The sequence below is a fragment of the Crocodylus siamensis genome, chromosome 1 (genome assembly GCF_052110815.1).
Source record: "Crocodylus siamensis isolate JL-2025a chromosome 1, ASM5211081v1, whole genome shotgun sequence".
NCBI classification, from domain to species: domain Eukaryota; kingdom Metazoa; phylum Chordata; order Crocodylia; family Crocodylidae; genus Crocodylus; species Crocodylus siamensis.
This window is the reverse complement of record NC_143395.1, coordinates 366215154-366231990: the sequence shown is the minus strand read 5'-3', so window position 1 is coordinate 366231990 and position 16837 is coordinate 366215154. Positions and strand designations below refer to the sequence as shown.

The 16837-nt window shown below is 45.8% G+C and overlaps 1 pseudogene; it reads left to right on the top strand.

Moving 5' to 3' along the window:
• The first annotated feature begins 15353 nt into the window (after positions 1-15353).
• Positions 15354-16626, top strand: LOC149875010 (uncharacterized; annotated as a pseudogene).
• Positions 16627-16837: the final 211 nt, after the last annotated feature.

The window sequence follows — 16837 nt, the reverse complement described above, 5'->3', positions numbered from 1 at the left end:
CCTGGGTTAGATGGAGGTCCTGCACTCTGTCTAAGAACCTACGTGAGCGTTCAGACCTGGCTGACTGTTCTTCCCTGCAGACGTCCAGGAAGTTCAGGTCCCCCATGACTACCACATCCTTTGACTTCACTACCTCTGTGAGCTGACCTAAGAATTCCTAGTCAAGGTCTTCCCCTTGGTTGGGTGGTCTGTAGTAACCCCCACTGTTAAGTCTCTTTCCCCTCAACTGCCTTGTATTCTAACCCAAAGCACTTCAGAGTGCCCTTCCTCTGATTCTTTGTTAATTGACAAGGATGGGTATTCCTCCTTAATATAGAGTGCCACGCCCCCACCTTTCCCTACTGTATAGCCTCTGGTCCCTGTCGCTTACCTGTGTATATGTTTTGCTTGTCAGTCTAGGCTGGGCTGTACTTGTGGGTGTTGCTTGGTCTGGCAGTCCAATGATTCTTCCACCCTTGTCTTCCTCTTCTCCCAACCTAGTTTAAAGCCTGCCAGAGGAGGTCCGCCAACCTAGAAGAAAACACATACTTACCTTTAGGGGAAAGGTGGAGCCCATCCCATCCAAGCATGTCTCTTGCTTCCACCGCCAGTACGCTTTTTTCTTTGCCCTCAGGCCAGCCTGGATATCCGCGTTCAGCCATGAAGTTTTCTTGGACCCTTTTCCTGCCTTCCTGTGCAGTGGAATTTCATCCTGCTGCTCCCCAAGGATAGCCTCCTTGAGGAAGGACCACCTTTCCTGGACTCCCATACTAGCTACACCCTGGGCTCCAAGTGCCTCCCTGACTACTGCCCTGAGCACATCGAAGTTGGCTTTCCTAAAGTCAAGCATTTGTGAAGTGCTAGTTACCCTCCCCACCTTTCTCTGAATAGCAAACTGTTTCATTTCATGATCATTGTGCCCTAGCCTCCCTTGTACTAGCACATCCCCCACCGGGTCATCCCCAGAGTCTAACACCAGATGCAGTATGGTGTTTTCCCTAGCAGGGACAAGTCCTTGGTCAACCTCATGAGATTTCCTTTGGCCCAATCCTCCAATTTCCCTAGGTCACTCTGCATCCTAGCCCTACCCTCCACTGTATCTACTACTCCCTCTAGCTTGGTATCATCCGCGAACTTGCTGACTGTGCAATCCATCCTGTCCTCCAGATTTATTCAATATCTTCATTAACAAATAAGCCCCAGAACCAACCCCTGGGGCACTCCACTTGATACCAGCTACCAACTAGACATTGATCCAGTGATCACTACCCATTGAGCCTGATGATACAGCCACCTTTCTATCTGCTTTACAGTCCATTCATCCAACCCGTATTTCCTTAGCTTGCTTACAAGAATGCTGTGGGAGACCATAGCAAAAGCCTTGCTAAAATCAAGGTATAACATGTCCACTGCTATCTCCGCATCCACAGAATCAGTTCTCACCATAGAAGGCAGTCAGGTTCAGGTATGACTTGCCCTTGGTGAATCTATGTTGATTGTTCCTGATCACTTTTTCTTTCAAGTGCTTAGAAATTGATTACTTTAGGATTTGCTCCCTGGTATTTCCTGGGACTGAGGCATGGGTGACTGGTGCCACTTTAGTCAGGAGGGGCACGTGCCACCCCAGTGACTAGTCAGCAGCCTCAGCCAATCTCACCAACCAGGTCAGGGGGGTTCCCTGTGGCCGATAGTGCCAACCAGGAAGTGGCCGCGGCACTCCCAGAAGTGGCCAGAGCACTTCATCCAATGCTCCCACTCCCCAGCCAGCACTTGCAGGGGGGACACCAGTGCTCCCACCTGACCCCCTGGCTCATCACCTAAGTGGGGAGGGCAGCCTGTCAGGGGATACACCAGCGCTCTCAGGTGGTGCACCCCCCTGCACCCACTACCTGTTGCCACTGGACTGAGGTGAGGATGACTGGTCTATAGTTCCCTGGAACCTCCTTCTTGCCTTTTTCCAATTATTAAAAAAATAATAGCCAGTGGCTCTGCAATCACATTGCCATATCCCTCAGCACCCTAGGATGCACTGCATCCAGCTCCATGGATTTGTACATGTCCAGCTTTTCTAAATAGCCCCTAACCTGTTCTTTCACCACTGAAGGCTGCCCACCTTCTCCCCAAACTGCGCTGGCTAGTGCAGTTTTAATACATCCAGGGTACGCATGAGCTACATGAGCGCTTTACTGCAGAGTTGACTAATTAACTCCACAGTAAAGCATAACCGCTTACATATATACTCATATAAGCGTGCAGTAATTTAATTGACTCCACCATAGGATGGTACTGTCTGGGACAAGTACTATTCTATGATGGAGTAACTAATGATGCCACAAAGCAAGTGTAGATAGAGCCTGGGGCATGAGGGTGCTACAGTGCAGGGACTTCCTGCTGGATAGCCCCACACTATGGCACCCTCATGCCCCAGTGAGCACCTCTGCCACCACCACCTGGAGCCTGGGGCTGACCCGCTGGACCCTTGCTGCTCCACCCTGGCTCAACATGCTGCAGTCCTGGATACACATGTAAGTGCTGCACCTGGGAGAAATACAGTTCAGCATGAACTGCATCAGAGTTTATTTCTCCACCCTCATTACATATGTAGATGAACCCCCAGAGTTTACAGGGATGTGAAATATGCACTTTTGGCCCACATGGCAAATGGTGGCAGTTCCAACATGGTCCTTAGATTTGCTTTTGCTTTAGGAAGACTGCATGAAAGTTATTATTTCTGAAGTTTACTACTGAGATACAATACAAATATTTGTAGTGATAGCTGTAAGAGTAGAAATAATTTATTAGTCTCCATAGTCCAACCCAAGGGAAAATATTTGAGTTAAAATTAGATTTTTAGAAGGGAAATTAAACAGCCAGATGTTTACTAGCAAAACAGTAGAGGTTGCTATAAACTGTATACAATCCTTAATCCCTGAGTACTTTAAGAACATTATGCAGTTGTAAATTTACAATATATTTTGAAATTGAAATGGAACGTTTGCATTACAATGGAGAAGATATATATAATGCTAAATGTCTGTATCTTTCTTTCTATTTCAAGTGTGCCCATTTCTGAGGATAGAAGGCATCCAATAAGGACTTCTTTGCTTTGGTAGAAGGGACTAAAAATACATACCTTGAAAATGAACAATACCCATCGAAGAGTAATCGGTCCCATGTCTGTCATGGTCCTGAAGTGAAACACAGAATACCTTTCCATTTTCCTTGCCTTTAATGGGTGCCTGGCAATATAGGAACTGCTCTTTTATTGCAAGGAGACATTACTTACTTGAACAGTAACTGAAGTTCTTTGAGTTGAGTGGTATGTATACTTCTGATGTATATGCACCCAGGCCCTCTCTTGTAGGAAGGTGAGATTGGCAGGGCTAGGGAGTAGAACTGATAAACATGACATTCAGAATTAACTTAGGGTACAGTCTAACTGTGATCTTTTCCTTATGGAAAGTAGTTTTAGAGGATCCACATCATAGTAGCGTTATTCTTCACTCTGAAGAATTTGCCACTGCAATTGTCATCTTCATGAAAAGATTCAAAAAAAGAAGTATACATTGGCTTAAATGGTGGACCATCAAGTTCTTAAGGACACCATGGAGGTCTCATGTGGGTGGAGGCTCCTGAAGTAGTGGAACAATTTAAACAAGTCCTTTGAGAAACTTGGTTACTGCTGGATGGGAGAAAATAGTATATGTAGCTCTGAAGTGGTAGACGGTGGGCAGAAATGGCTGTCAAGTGGACCTGCAGTGAGCAGACGAAGACCTAAATTATTCAAAGGAACAGATATTCAAAAATGTCAGGAATCTGTTTTTGATGAGGAAAATTACTGAGGGAGCAGATTTTAAATCTTTTCCTTACATTGGTACATATAGATCTGATAGACTTTTCAGTTTTAGAATATGTTCTTCTGTATCGTCTAAACCAGGAGTGTCCTAGTCAGTTAACCAGGCAGTTTCCAGGTGATGAAAGAAAGGGATATAAGAGTCTCTTCTTGATTTAGATTGATCAAATCTAAAATGTAGAAACAGAGGTATTAGTGGATGCCTAAACCAAGCAAGATTATTTAATAATTCTATTTGATCTTTCAGTACTCTTGGAAAAGGAGAAATTAGTGAATTCACATAAAAGTATATCTTTGTCCATGGTATGAGGAAGACATTAACTTGAGACTCATTCCATCTCAAGCAAAAATACTTGTGTGTTTTATTGTGTTTAGTTGCATTCAAGTCTATGGAAAAACCTCCATTGGTCAAATACTGAGCAGATGACAGAGTGCTTCAGTGCTTTAATTTTGAAAGAAGTATCTTTTTAACTGGTCTGGCAATATGTTCAGAAGTCTTAGTAGTTGCCTGGCTGAGACTTTTCTGATGATAAATCCATAAATTCCGTAGGTTAATAGTTCAGTTTTTTCACAAATTGGCTTATGATGAAAGATGTTATTTGACTTGCAGTAGATAGACCCCCTTCATAACAGTGAATGCACAAGTGAATGCTCCTATAGACTCTCTTTTGGATAGATATTATAATACTGTGCTTTAATTGTTGGGCTACCAAACCTGCCATCACATCTCCACCACCCACACAATAACTACACCCCACAACAGAACCATCAGCATTCCCAGATCTTAAAGCTGCACCTCCAGAAATGTAATAAATCTTATCCAGTGCACCAAATGCCCTGATGGAAAATATGTAGGAGAAACCAAACAACAATTGCACACCAGAATAAGTGCACACCAAAAATCTGTCAAAGACAAATACCTAACTACCTGTGGGGGCACACTTCTCGCAGGACAATCACTCCCTCTCTCACATCTCTCAGTTCTAACCCTCAAAGGGAACATACAAAACACCTTTCATAAACAAGCCTAGAAATTTCACTTAGCTAATCTACTGCATACAAAAATTATGGACTCATTGGATTTATGACACATTACAACTTGCCTGATATCTGATTCCCCAGGTATCTGCCAGACCTGACCTCTTACATTTTCTCCCCCACTTTCTCCCCTCCCCTTCCCTACTTCCCTGCCCTTTGTCTTCCTAATTTCCAGCTATTTCTCTTTTCACAAGCAGCCTCTTTTCTACCTACTACTAGTGTAGTGTCTCCCTTACGCACCTTTGTCTTCCCCCCCTGCTTTTTGCCCCCTCCCTTCCTTGTTTTACCTTTTGTTTTCCTAATTTCTACCCATATACATTCTCACTGACATCCTGTCACACTTTTAGCTTCTCTCATTCCTTGGAGACTCAAAACAGCAGAGACTTCCTGTATGTGAAAAATGGTGATTGCACCTGAAAGCTTGCTAAGAACGTTTCCCCCCCCCCCGCCAAACTACTCAGTTGGTCTAATAAAAGATATCACATCTACTCAAAGACCCTTGCCTGCCAAATGTAACACACCTTTCTCACAACCTGGCATTAAATTCTTAAGTATAAAATATCTTATTCTCTCAAATGCGATGCTACTAGGGGCAAACCCTTCATGAATGTTCTTATAGCTGCTGACAGGGTGACAGGTAATTTCCTATACTGACAAGTTTGAGGTAGACTATCCTTCAGCCAGCACCAGAGGTCTAGTTTTTTGGAGTGCAAAGGAACCTTGAAGAGGTCTCAAAACTGCCTTTTTCACTTGAAAAGATTTAGCTTTGCTCTTTAGTAGGCTATCACTACTGGAATGGAGCTGCTTAGAAATGTGGTATACTGAGACATGCATCTTAAAGTAACTGCCTAGGTGTAGCTTTGCCCATATGAATGGCTGTCTAGTCCATTACCATGAATCCATGCTCCTGGAGGAAATGCCGGAGGAAGCTGCCCCCGGTTCTAGAGGTGAGTATCCCAGGGTTCTTCACGTCTCTGACTCACCCTTTGCAGTCTGACATAGTTGCTGTAGGCCACAGTGATATATAAATCAGTCCTCATGTTCCACAATTGAAAAAACTATGTTAATTACAAAAAAACCCAAAAAACCAACCCAAAACAGAAAGAGACAAACCTATGATTCCCCCCATTACTTTTCTGGGAAAGAGATGGCACCATTTTAAACAACAGAGATAATAGTGTGGGCAAGTTGGAAACTGGATACAAGGAGGTACTCGGCCTTCAGGGGCTTGAAACCCAGCCGCAGGTGATCACCAGCTAGTGGTCTGCCTGGCTGGCAGGCTGGGAGCCAGTTGAAACTGATGACCAGGTAAAAAGGGTAGAGCTATGTCAGGTATCACTGTCCCCTGCAGGCCGGACCGACGCCACCTGCCAGTTGCCTAGTGTGTCCTCAACTATAATTGGGGTGTCACACGCGTACGTTTCACCTGCCACAACTTTGATGTTAACGGAGTTGGTTCAGATGTCTGACGCATGCAGTCCAATTATGAGTTTCACCAGCATCTCATGAGGTCCCGAATTTCTGAGGGCTCCACCACCCCTACACCCTCGCCCATTCCACTGGGTGGTGGCCAACGGGCTGATCCAGCCACGTATCCACACGTCTACTCAAATAATCCACCAAAGAAATGAAAATCAAACCAAGCACTACAACCCAGAAGGTTCCCTTGATCTGTGCAGCCGCTCCGGCCATCTGCAGCTGGCTTCCAATCCAAACTTGGCCTCCTAGGGGTCGAGTACCCCCCTTGGCCCCTCACAGAGATCCCCCTTGTAGGGCTTGACAAGATTTCCTTTTAACAGTTTAAGTTCCCTGTTGAACTGCGCCCCTATTACAGGGACTACAGTACCCAAAGTCAACGGTGCCCTTCTATTAGGGCTTTTACAGTACCCTTCTCCTGCCGGCCCCCCCCAGCTCCCACCGATAAACAAACAGTCCTACCCACCGCAGGGACCAGTAGGCCAGAGGCTCCTACCAGCACTCAGTGTTGCTTTCAGCGTCCCTCGCAGCGTGCGCCAGCCTGCTCTACCACCTCCTCCTCGTGCTCTTTCCGGTTCTGCATTGCCGCTACTTTCCGGTCCCGGCCTCTCCTTTATTCCAGCGGGGGAAATACTGGCCCTTCCCTTCCCAACACACCTGGGTAAGAGAACTTTCTGCCGGGCTCCTTGGGGCTGTGGGCCTGGGGCCGCTGGCCCTCCGCTTAGCCCGGGAGCCTTGGAGCCTGCTGGCTCCTCTCTCTCACAAGCTACAAACAGTGTTAAAAACTCCAGGAGCAAGGTACACAGGAGGGAGGAGCTGTGATGCCATGGGTGACTGGTGTGTCCTGAGACTACGGGGGCATAGTTTGTGGGCAGCAGTGTTGACAGTATCGGCAGTGGGGTGCGTTGTGGTGACTGCCCACAGAAGGTGGCTGTGGAGGGTGGATGTGGCAAGCAGCAACCGCTCACAGAAGCTGGCAGCGGCGTTGGCAGTGGCCAATCTTAGGAGGTGCATGTGACACCCCTAGCATTCACCACCAGTGTGGTGGTAATGGAGAACCAGAGCCAGGATTACCCAGTCTTCAGTCTGGAGAAAGACAGTGGCTTTTGATTTTGTTTGTTTGCTGGCTTGCTTCCTTGGGATTTTTTTATTTGGTATATTTACGGGAGGCACAAGATTGCCCTGAGTCACATAAACTGCCTGGAAACCCTGGAGTCAACGTCAGCTATTTTATTTGAGGAAACTGGCAGAGTAATCCTTTTACACTGGACAAGAAGTACCATGCTTTCCAAGAGAAATGGAGGCTCTTGTACTTCTTCAGAAAAACAAGTGGAAAGTCTGCATGTGGTTTGTAAGCAAGCAATGGCTGTTTCCAAAAACACAGTGTTAAGAGACATTATGAGTCATGCCATCCATGGCTTCAACTATGAAAAGTTTACTGGGAAGTTGCATGAAGTGAGACTGAGTGAATTAGAAGTTGTTGAAAAAGCAGCAGGCTGTTGTCATAAAAATGCTTCACAGAAATGATGGAGCAGTGACAGCTAGCTATGTCCGTTTTCAAGAAATAGCTTTTCCTTCAAAGCTCTTTGCTGAAGGAAAGTTCTCGAAGAAATGTATAAGTGGCTATAGACATTGTGTGCCCAAAGAAGTGACATGTATTTGAAAATAGCATTGTGCAGCTAGCCATGTTCATTCAGGATGTCAGTTAAGGTATGAATGTGACAGAAGAGTCCATGGAGTTCATGCTGAGGAAAGAAACAATGAAAGAAGAGGACTTTTTGAAGAGCTTGGCTCATTCTAACAAGCATGGCTCATTCCTGCAACAGATGGGACTTATTCCATGGTGGGAAGGAAGGCAGGGTTTGTGGCATAACTCAAGAGCCAAGTGCAGAGTGTTTATCTAGCCAGGTGCTTTGTGTTTTTCATTGCATTCTGCATCAGGAAACTGTCTGTGCTAGAACTCTAGAACCATGCAGTGAATGCTGTAGTAAAAACAGTGAATTTCATTTGAGCCATGGTTCTTAGCCATTGGCGATTCAACCAGCTCGTGAAAGAAGACAACTTTCAGCATGCATTGCCATACTAGGCTGAAGTGCATTGGCTGAGTCACAGGGCTGTCTTAAAGTGTTTGTTCAGACTGCAACATGAGATTGAAATATTTGTGAGTGAGAAAGAGACCCTATGGCTGAATTGCAAGATGAAGAATGGTTGCAGGAGGTTGCCATCTTGATGGACATAATGGGGTATGTCAGTACTCTGAACATGAGACCGCAGAGTCAGAACCAGTTTGTGGCTAAAGTTTATAATACTGTGTATGCCTCTGAAACGAACCTGTCTCTTTGGGAGAAACGGCTCTGTCATGCAAAGTAGCACATTTCCCCACCGTGAAGTCACTGCTTAGTGCTGCTGGGACTGAAGGGGGGAAGGACTTGGAGAAGTATATGGTCAAGACTATTGATCCCAGACAGAAATTCTAGTACAGGCTCTCTACTTTCAGAGCCATGAAGCGGAGTTTGGACTTTTCAGCACTCGGTTCTTTGCTCCCATAGAAGACACCCCTCAGAAGCTGTGTAACAGGGAACCCAAACCCTGGTACTTGAGTACAAGGGAAAGGGAGGAGAGGGGATTGTAACAGGAAGCCAGGGAGCCACTTTAAGAGAAGGCATCAGGCTAAGCTGGCTGTGTGGGACTGCAACAGCAGGAGTGCAGACTGGCCCTTAACCCCTGTGTGTGGCTGGGGAAGGCTACATGACAGAAAGAAGGCATGGCTTTGAGGCATATAAACCTAAGGCCTGAGCCAGAGCAGGCAGTCAGCCTCTACAGGTTGCAGGGAGAGGAGCTCCCTGGGTGAAGCGGACCACAGGGAGCAGTCCCCAGGGTAGTGCAACCCACGCAAGGGTGAGAACAAGCCTAGCTCTGAGGACTATAGCTTGTGCTAAGGTATTCTAATATTATAAGAGCCATAGTCTGTCTGTCTGTAACACTTTATTCACACTCTAATTGGTTGTCTGAAACAACCAATCAGTGTGAGCGTTCAGACAGGAGGTGGTGGCCACACTGCTATGATGGTGGCAATGGAGCAAGGGGCAAGGCCAGCGGAGTTGGCCTTGCCCTCCGCAACCTGAGGCGACAGTGGCGATGGACCTGGGGTTGGGGGCTGAGGCCCTGGCCCCGGCCAAAAGTAGTGGAGGGGGAAAGCAGGGAGCATCCCTGGCCTGAAGCAGTGGGGGGAGGTGGAGGGGAGGAGTGGCCCTGGCCCTGGGGTGAATGGCCCGAAGCAGCAGGAGGGAAGTGGGGAGTGGCCCTAGCTCTGGCCCAAAGCAGCAGGGAGGGTGGGCGGTTTGGCTCTGGCCCTGGCCCAAAGCAGTGGGGGGGCGGAAGTGGGGAGCAGCCCTGGCCTGAAGCAGCAGGAGGCAGGTGGGGAGCAGCCCTGGCCCTAGGCAGCAGGGATGGATGCAGGCCTCTGTTCCCACCTGTCCCCTTCCTCCAGTCATTCTTGACAGGAAATTTGCTAGTTGACTGGTAGTGGGGGAATACATCATGGAAGCAATTTGCTTATATCTTTGTTTTGCTGTGGTTTATGTTTGTTGAGTACCAGAGGACTGGATGTGGCTGATAGGAGTGGATTAGAGGCCACACAGGTGCTGCAGAGGCACTCAGCATAGAGCCCTTCCAGGGTCTGGGACCTGGTGGGCTGCTTGAGACAAAAGCCCAAACATTTTAGAGCAGCCTTGCCCTGAGTCAAGGATACTGGCGGGCTGGGCTGAGCCAAGAACAGCCTTACCTGGGTCAGGGACACTGGGGGGCTGGGACAAGGCACAAGAAAGGGATGAGGGACCTGGAGATGGGAGACACAGAGAGGGCTAGGCCTGAGCTGGGCCTGAATCAGTGGGTCAGGGCTGGAAGCCTGAAGCCAGACCAAAGGGGAGCTAAAGCCAAGAAAGCTGTCACCTCTACAAGAGGACTAATCTGTGGACAAAGTAACATCTGCAAGGCATGAACGTGGTAGTAGGGGTGGAAGGAGGCAACAAATTTAGCATTTCAGGTGGTTTGGGCCAGTAGGGATGGAAGCTCCAAGGCGAAGAGACTGTCGGCCAAAGGGGGAGAATTGGAACCAAGATTTAGATGGACTAAGCTGGGCTTAAGAGAAGGAACAGGTACAGAGAGGGAGAGGGAGAACCCTGGGCTCACCAGACTCTGAGGTCAGCCTCCCCTCCTTACCTTTAACACCAAGGTGTGGCATGTGACGAAGCAGCGTGAGACCCTGAGAGGCTGGAGTGAGAGTTGGGGAGGGTCATGGCAGCTGTTGGGTACTATCCTGTTACAAGTGGCAAATGGAACTTACTGATCTTCAGTGTAAAACTTTGACAAAGGATAAGTTCTCAACAGTTTGGATTCACAAATTTTACCAATAATTGCAAATTGTCATATCAGCCATCTCACCTGCAGCAATCTACAGCAACCTCTATGTTCATGAGTATCTATGTGTGCAAACAGATGGTGAACAGCCTGATGAACATCAGCAAGTAAAAACTGCGCTCAAGACTCAGTGACAAGCACTTGAATGCCATCCTAAAAGTAGTCTGGGGAGAGTTCTTGGAACCAAGTGTCAAGGATCTGGCTATAGTGAGGGAGGTGCCAGATATCTAGTGGCATGTGTAGATGAAACAGGGGCCATAACTTGAAGCAGTGAGTTTTGAAAAACACTGCTTCAATTTAGGGCCCTTAACACCCCTGTGTTGTGCACACACCCAAACTTATCTGCTTCTCAGGTGGCAGGGAGGGGAGGGCAAGCTGCCGGTGGGCACAGCAGTCCCTAGACTACAGGGGCTTCCCTCCACTGCAGTGGTGCCCTTCCCCCCCCCCCCAGATGAAGGCACCCACCAACAGGCACCCGGCTCGGGTGATCCCGGGGGTCACTGCAGCCATGGAGGGAAGTGCTGGGCCCTCACACAGCTCAGACAGGCAGGCTCCAGGGGAAAAAAAAAAGATCTTGGATGGAGCCTGCTTTCCCAGGCTACTTCCAGGCTGCCTGCAGGGCTTCCTTCAGAGCTCCTTAGCTGCACACAGCCCGATGCTTTGCTCTGTGGCTGTGGGGCAACAAACTGCTGCACCCCTAGTAATTTAAGGTGCATTTTGCTGCCAAATATGCTACAGCAGCTGGAATTACCACACAATACACCACAGATGCATGCAGACACCAACACCATTAAAGTGGTGGAAAAACTTTTAACCCACTTTAAAGCATTGTGCGCACATGCCCGTTGTTTCGTCTACACGTGGCCTATGACCAGAACTAGAAGTCTTGAGATATCAGTGTGCACAAAAGATTTTTTTGTTTTGTTTTGAATTCATGTGATGTTCTTGGTCTTTTGCTTATAAGAGCTGTAGCAAATACTTTTTAAAAATGAATAATTTTTCTCACACATTTGGAGGCCCATTTGTAACAAGTATTTATATATACACAATTTAGAAAATAATATATGCTGAAAATGGCTATTGATGTGAAAAAATAGGGTGTAGCAAAATGTAAACTGAGCTAACCGAGTGAGTAACAAATTTTGATAAGAAGTTATGGGTGTGGCCTGCAGGTGCCTACAAGCCAGGGAATGTAACTCTACAACCTATTTGAGATTTAAACCATGGGTGTAAGCAAGTGGACTGGGGGCTCTGGTGTAGGAGATGCGAATTGCTATTACAAAGATGTTGTCGCAGCTATAATAAGGATTGTAAACCATTTGATCTGTTACAGCCATTCATGAATCCCATTTTCCCATGTCTTGCCCCCATTGCCTGACCTCAGAGATAATAAGAAAGAAAGGGATCTTTTCCTTTATGCTATGTGGCCTAGTTGACCTAGTTGACCTAGTTGACCACTGTCAATATTAAATCACTGATGATTTTAAAGATGTCCTTGTTTTCCCCTCAGCAATAAAGTGCTGTTTGCTAATACTGCTACTCGCACTGATATGAGCATATGCATATGCATGTTCTGCTTATCCTTGGGGGTCCTATCTGTTGTCTCATGCTTTGATGGAGGAAACCTTATGCTGGCCATCTAGATCACAGGAAAGAACTGTTCAGCTCTTACCTGCATACATGCAGATACTATATACTCTTGGGATGCTAAAAGTTAGGTGCTTAGATTAAAAGCAGACAAATAATTCTAGCCAAGTTGCCTTCTGTGTTCTGTAGGTGTCTGCAAGAACAAGGGTGAAGGGCTTTGGGTCTAGAAGGCTAGGATGAGTTTGAGCAGCCCACACATCAGGGAAGCCCAAATGACAGCCACTTGAGACACCTTGCTTAGGAGTCCCTAAACACCTACGTTGAGTAAACGGCCTAATGGTTGGGAGTAGTGTTTGTCAGGCCATGGTTAAGAATTCCACCTTTGGAATTCTTTCAAATGGCCATGAATTCACAAGCAGGAGGTTCATGATGCTTGTGACCTCTCTACAACCTACAGACTTCAAAAATCTATACCAGCTTGCCTCCAAGTTCCACTCCAAGGTGAAATGCAATCTTTCTGTTTTGGGATTTCTTGCCCGAGTGCATGGAAATCACACGGTACATTTCCTGTGTTCTAACTTTGTACAGAATGGCTCAGCCCATAGGCCTACATAACATCTGTGGTGCTGTGGGAATTCTGCTCTGCATGTTTTTGAGCTGATAAATCTTGAAACTCTGTGTGCCTTTCTTAGAAGCAGTGCTGCCTCGTTTGCATTGCTTGCATTATTTCCCACAGACCAGTTCCATCAAATTGTGAGTGATGTTGCATAGATGAATATTGCTTTCCATAACTGATGAACATATGCCAGAATAAATAAACAGGGCAACCCAGAGTGGAGAAGGACTTGTGGTGGAACTTGGAGGTAAGGTGGTATGGATTTTTAAAGTTTGTAGGTTGTGAAGTGGTCACAGCCTTCATGAACCTCCTCCTTCCCATGTAGGATCAGGATCCTTGTTGACTAGAATGCTGAAGAGCAGATTGGCTGGGGGATCTGGAAGTTTTGAAGGTCCTGGATTTCCACAGTGTCCTGTTCTCCCTGTCACTAAGGGAGTAGTTTTATCTGGAAACCCTGTTGCTCACAAATGGTTGGTGTAAGCAGGGTGTGTTCTGTAGCAATTAGAGTCCTACTGGGCCCAGCTGGTGTGAATTGGTGAGGGGGCCACAGACCAGGCAGAGACCAAATGATAGGCAGTCTCCAGCACTATGGACTGGTCTGTTTTTCACATGGCAACAAAAGTTCCATGTGATTCTAGAATCAGACTCTCCCCATAACGAAAATTGTTTCCTTTGCTAGGTGACTGCTTCCAAGTTAATTGTTAAAATTTTGCCCTGGCAACTCCACCATCTGGTTAAACCCCACCTCTGTGAACTCAGTGCAGTGCTCTTTTTGTTTTTCTGGCCGTTCCATCCATTCATCTGTCACCTTCTTATGTCTTGCTAATTACCAGGGATCTAAGAAGTCTGTTTGCCATGGAAAAATGCAGAGCAACACAGAATTTGCATTTTTACAAAGAAACTTTGGTTTTTACATTTTGTGAAAATCAAAACACATATTAACTATTAACTAAACTTTACTGACTGTACCAGTGTCATTTATTCAATTTGTCCAATCTCCCCTTCTGGTGGTTGATTTCTAAACGTGCTTTAAATTAACATAGCTAAACATACTCCCATAAACTGCTTCTGGCATATAGGCTAAGTACAAACAGTCAAAAAGCCTGAGGTTGAATAGATTCAGTCCTTCCAGGTTAGTTTAAACTGCAGAGATTGAACTGATAAGCAAATGAACATACATTCACTTTTGATTTAGGAAATGCAGCCACATGCCTATAGTGGCTCAAGTCAGAAGCCAGGGGGTGCTACAGCATGGCTGCCAGCCACTGCCAAAGGGGAGGGAAGACAGAAGTCCTCCAAGACTTTCCTCTGCTCCCTGCTGTAGCAGAAGGGGCATGGCCGGGCCCCAGCCTGGGCTCTGCTTGGGAAGGAGGGGTGGGATGGGGTGGGGGGGCAGGGAAAACTTAGTGGCATTGAATTCATAAAAGCTTGAACAAGAATAGTTATTTCTCTGCAAAGCTATAAACTGAAGAACTATAAACACAGCATGGGCTGTGTGTTTTCTTAGTCTTCCTGCTGCACCCAAGGTCTCTGGGATTTGCAGTCCAAAAGCAAAGCAGCAGGACTCTGCAGGTTTGCTTGTCACTTCCTCTTCCTCTTCCTGCTTCCAGGTGCCTCTGGTATTTGTAGTCCACTGTCACAGCCACCACTAAGTAAGCCAGCAGGGCAAGGCAACTCTGGGGAAGGTATACTTAGAGGAAGGTGAGTTTAACCCCTCTCCCTGACCCCAGACCCCAACCAGGGGGGCAGTGAGCCAGCCAGTGAAGCCAGTGAGCCAGCCCTCATTGCTCCAGCTAGGAAGCACTGGGGGGGCTAGCCCAGCTCTCTGTAGCAGACAACACAGCCCAATCCAGGGCTGCAGAGCATCCTGGGATGCTGGGGGACTCTGATTTAATTTGAACCAGGAAGGGGTCTGGCACAGATTTTTCATAAACTGGTTTGACCTAAAACAATTATGTCTATACTGCATTGAAGCAGGTTTATCTTAAACTAGTTTCAGCCATTTTGAAACTGGTTTATGTACACTGAACTTGTGTTCTGTTACAGGCTTAAACCAGTTTCTGATCACTCTAAACTGGTTTATATGTAACTTCTGTCCCTAGCCATAAAGGTTACTCAGTGGTGTATAGGGGTTCGTGTTTTAATGCATCTCAAATTTCACTTCAGCATCCAGATGTGAATAATTTAAGTTATGAAAAGATGCTGAAAACTTTAAAAATCATCCCTTAAAGACAATATCACTGAGTTTGGCAAAGACAAATGTCACACTGACAGTAATGTGCTGTTCTGTGCTGCGTGCAACAACGCTGTAGATTATGTTCAAAAGCAGACAATTGTAGAACACATGGAGAGCCCTAAACAAACTAATTGCATTCACATTACTTACCAACTCTTTTTGAAGAGGAAAAAAAGCATCTTCTCAACAACCTGAAAGGAAACTCCATTGCCACGATTGCTGATGAAACAACTGACTTCCAAAATAGACCAGTTTTCAACATTTTATTTCAGGTGCTAAAGGTAGATCCTCCTAAACATGGTGACATTACCACACCATGACTTGTAAAGGCAGTGTACCTCAGAAAAGTTAATCATGCCACTGTTTCATAAGCCTTGATTTCTTATGTGGTGGCATTCAGCATCCCACTTGAAGAAATATTAGCATTTGTAACAGTGTGCAAACTACATGGGAAAGACTTGGAATGACATGCATTGCAACCTTTGGTCAAACTTTGTGTGTATTAATTGCTATGCACTTATATTTGGCCTGGCAAGAAATACTCGGCGTGATACCTTTAAGTAAGTGGATCACTTTGGTTCTGTGATTAAGTCACTTTTAGTGAAAGCTCCAGCTCATCACGCACAATTCTTGAGATACCTGAATGAACAGTGTTGATTAGCCAACGCTTCCACCCAAACCAGTTGTGCCCCGATGGAATACATGGTTCAATTGTGTACAGTACCATGCACAGTACTGCCAGTTTTACCATGGGTTTGCAGAGCATGAACAAATGACATTTATTCTGTGGGAACAAGCCAGCCTGTTAACAGTACAGGACATGCACGTTGTCCTGAAAAAAATTACAGGGAACTGTGGACTCCTGGTGACAGTACTGGATGTTTTACAGTCCCAAAAATTCCAAATACACAAAATGTACAACGTTGTCCTGGATTTAATTTCATGGCTGGAGCATCTTACATCATCAACTGATGATGTGAATGGATCTGCAGCTGCTCAAAGTGCTGCTGATAAACTGAGACAGCACAACCTGAAAATTGAACTATGAGTAGTTGATTTTCTCCATGCTGTTCATGCACTAGATCCTAAACAAATAGGTGCTGTTTGTACAAATTATGAAACTGTGAAACTGCAATTAAAGCTGTCTTATGAGTGCAACATGGAATGGCAAGTGTATTTAGGGATTGCCAAAGATGCATTTGGAGACATTGAGGATCCCATTCACTTCTGGATGACTGTTGAAAATTACATTCCCAACTTGGCAAAACACACAGTGTGGTTCTCCTACAACTGACTGTAAATTCAGCTGACTTGGAAAGAAGTTTCAGCAAACTTGGGGGGCTTTGTTGTCCTCAGTACCAATGTCTGAAAGACAAAAATGTGTCTGGAATGCTGCAACTCTATTTTAACAACCAGAACTAACTCAGAAATTGAGTAATGTTAATAGAAAAGGAATTTTCACTTTATTTTTTTGTGCATTTAAAAAAATTGAAAATTTGAAATTGAGAATACAGATATACCAACTATTTGGTGTATGTAAGAAGTACAAATGGCAATTTTATATATTTTATTTTATTATAATGACTGATGGCACTGGTAGGCTTCAAACTTGCCTAAAAACTGTAAATATATC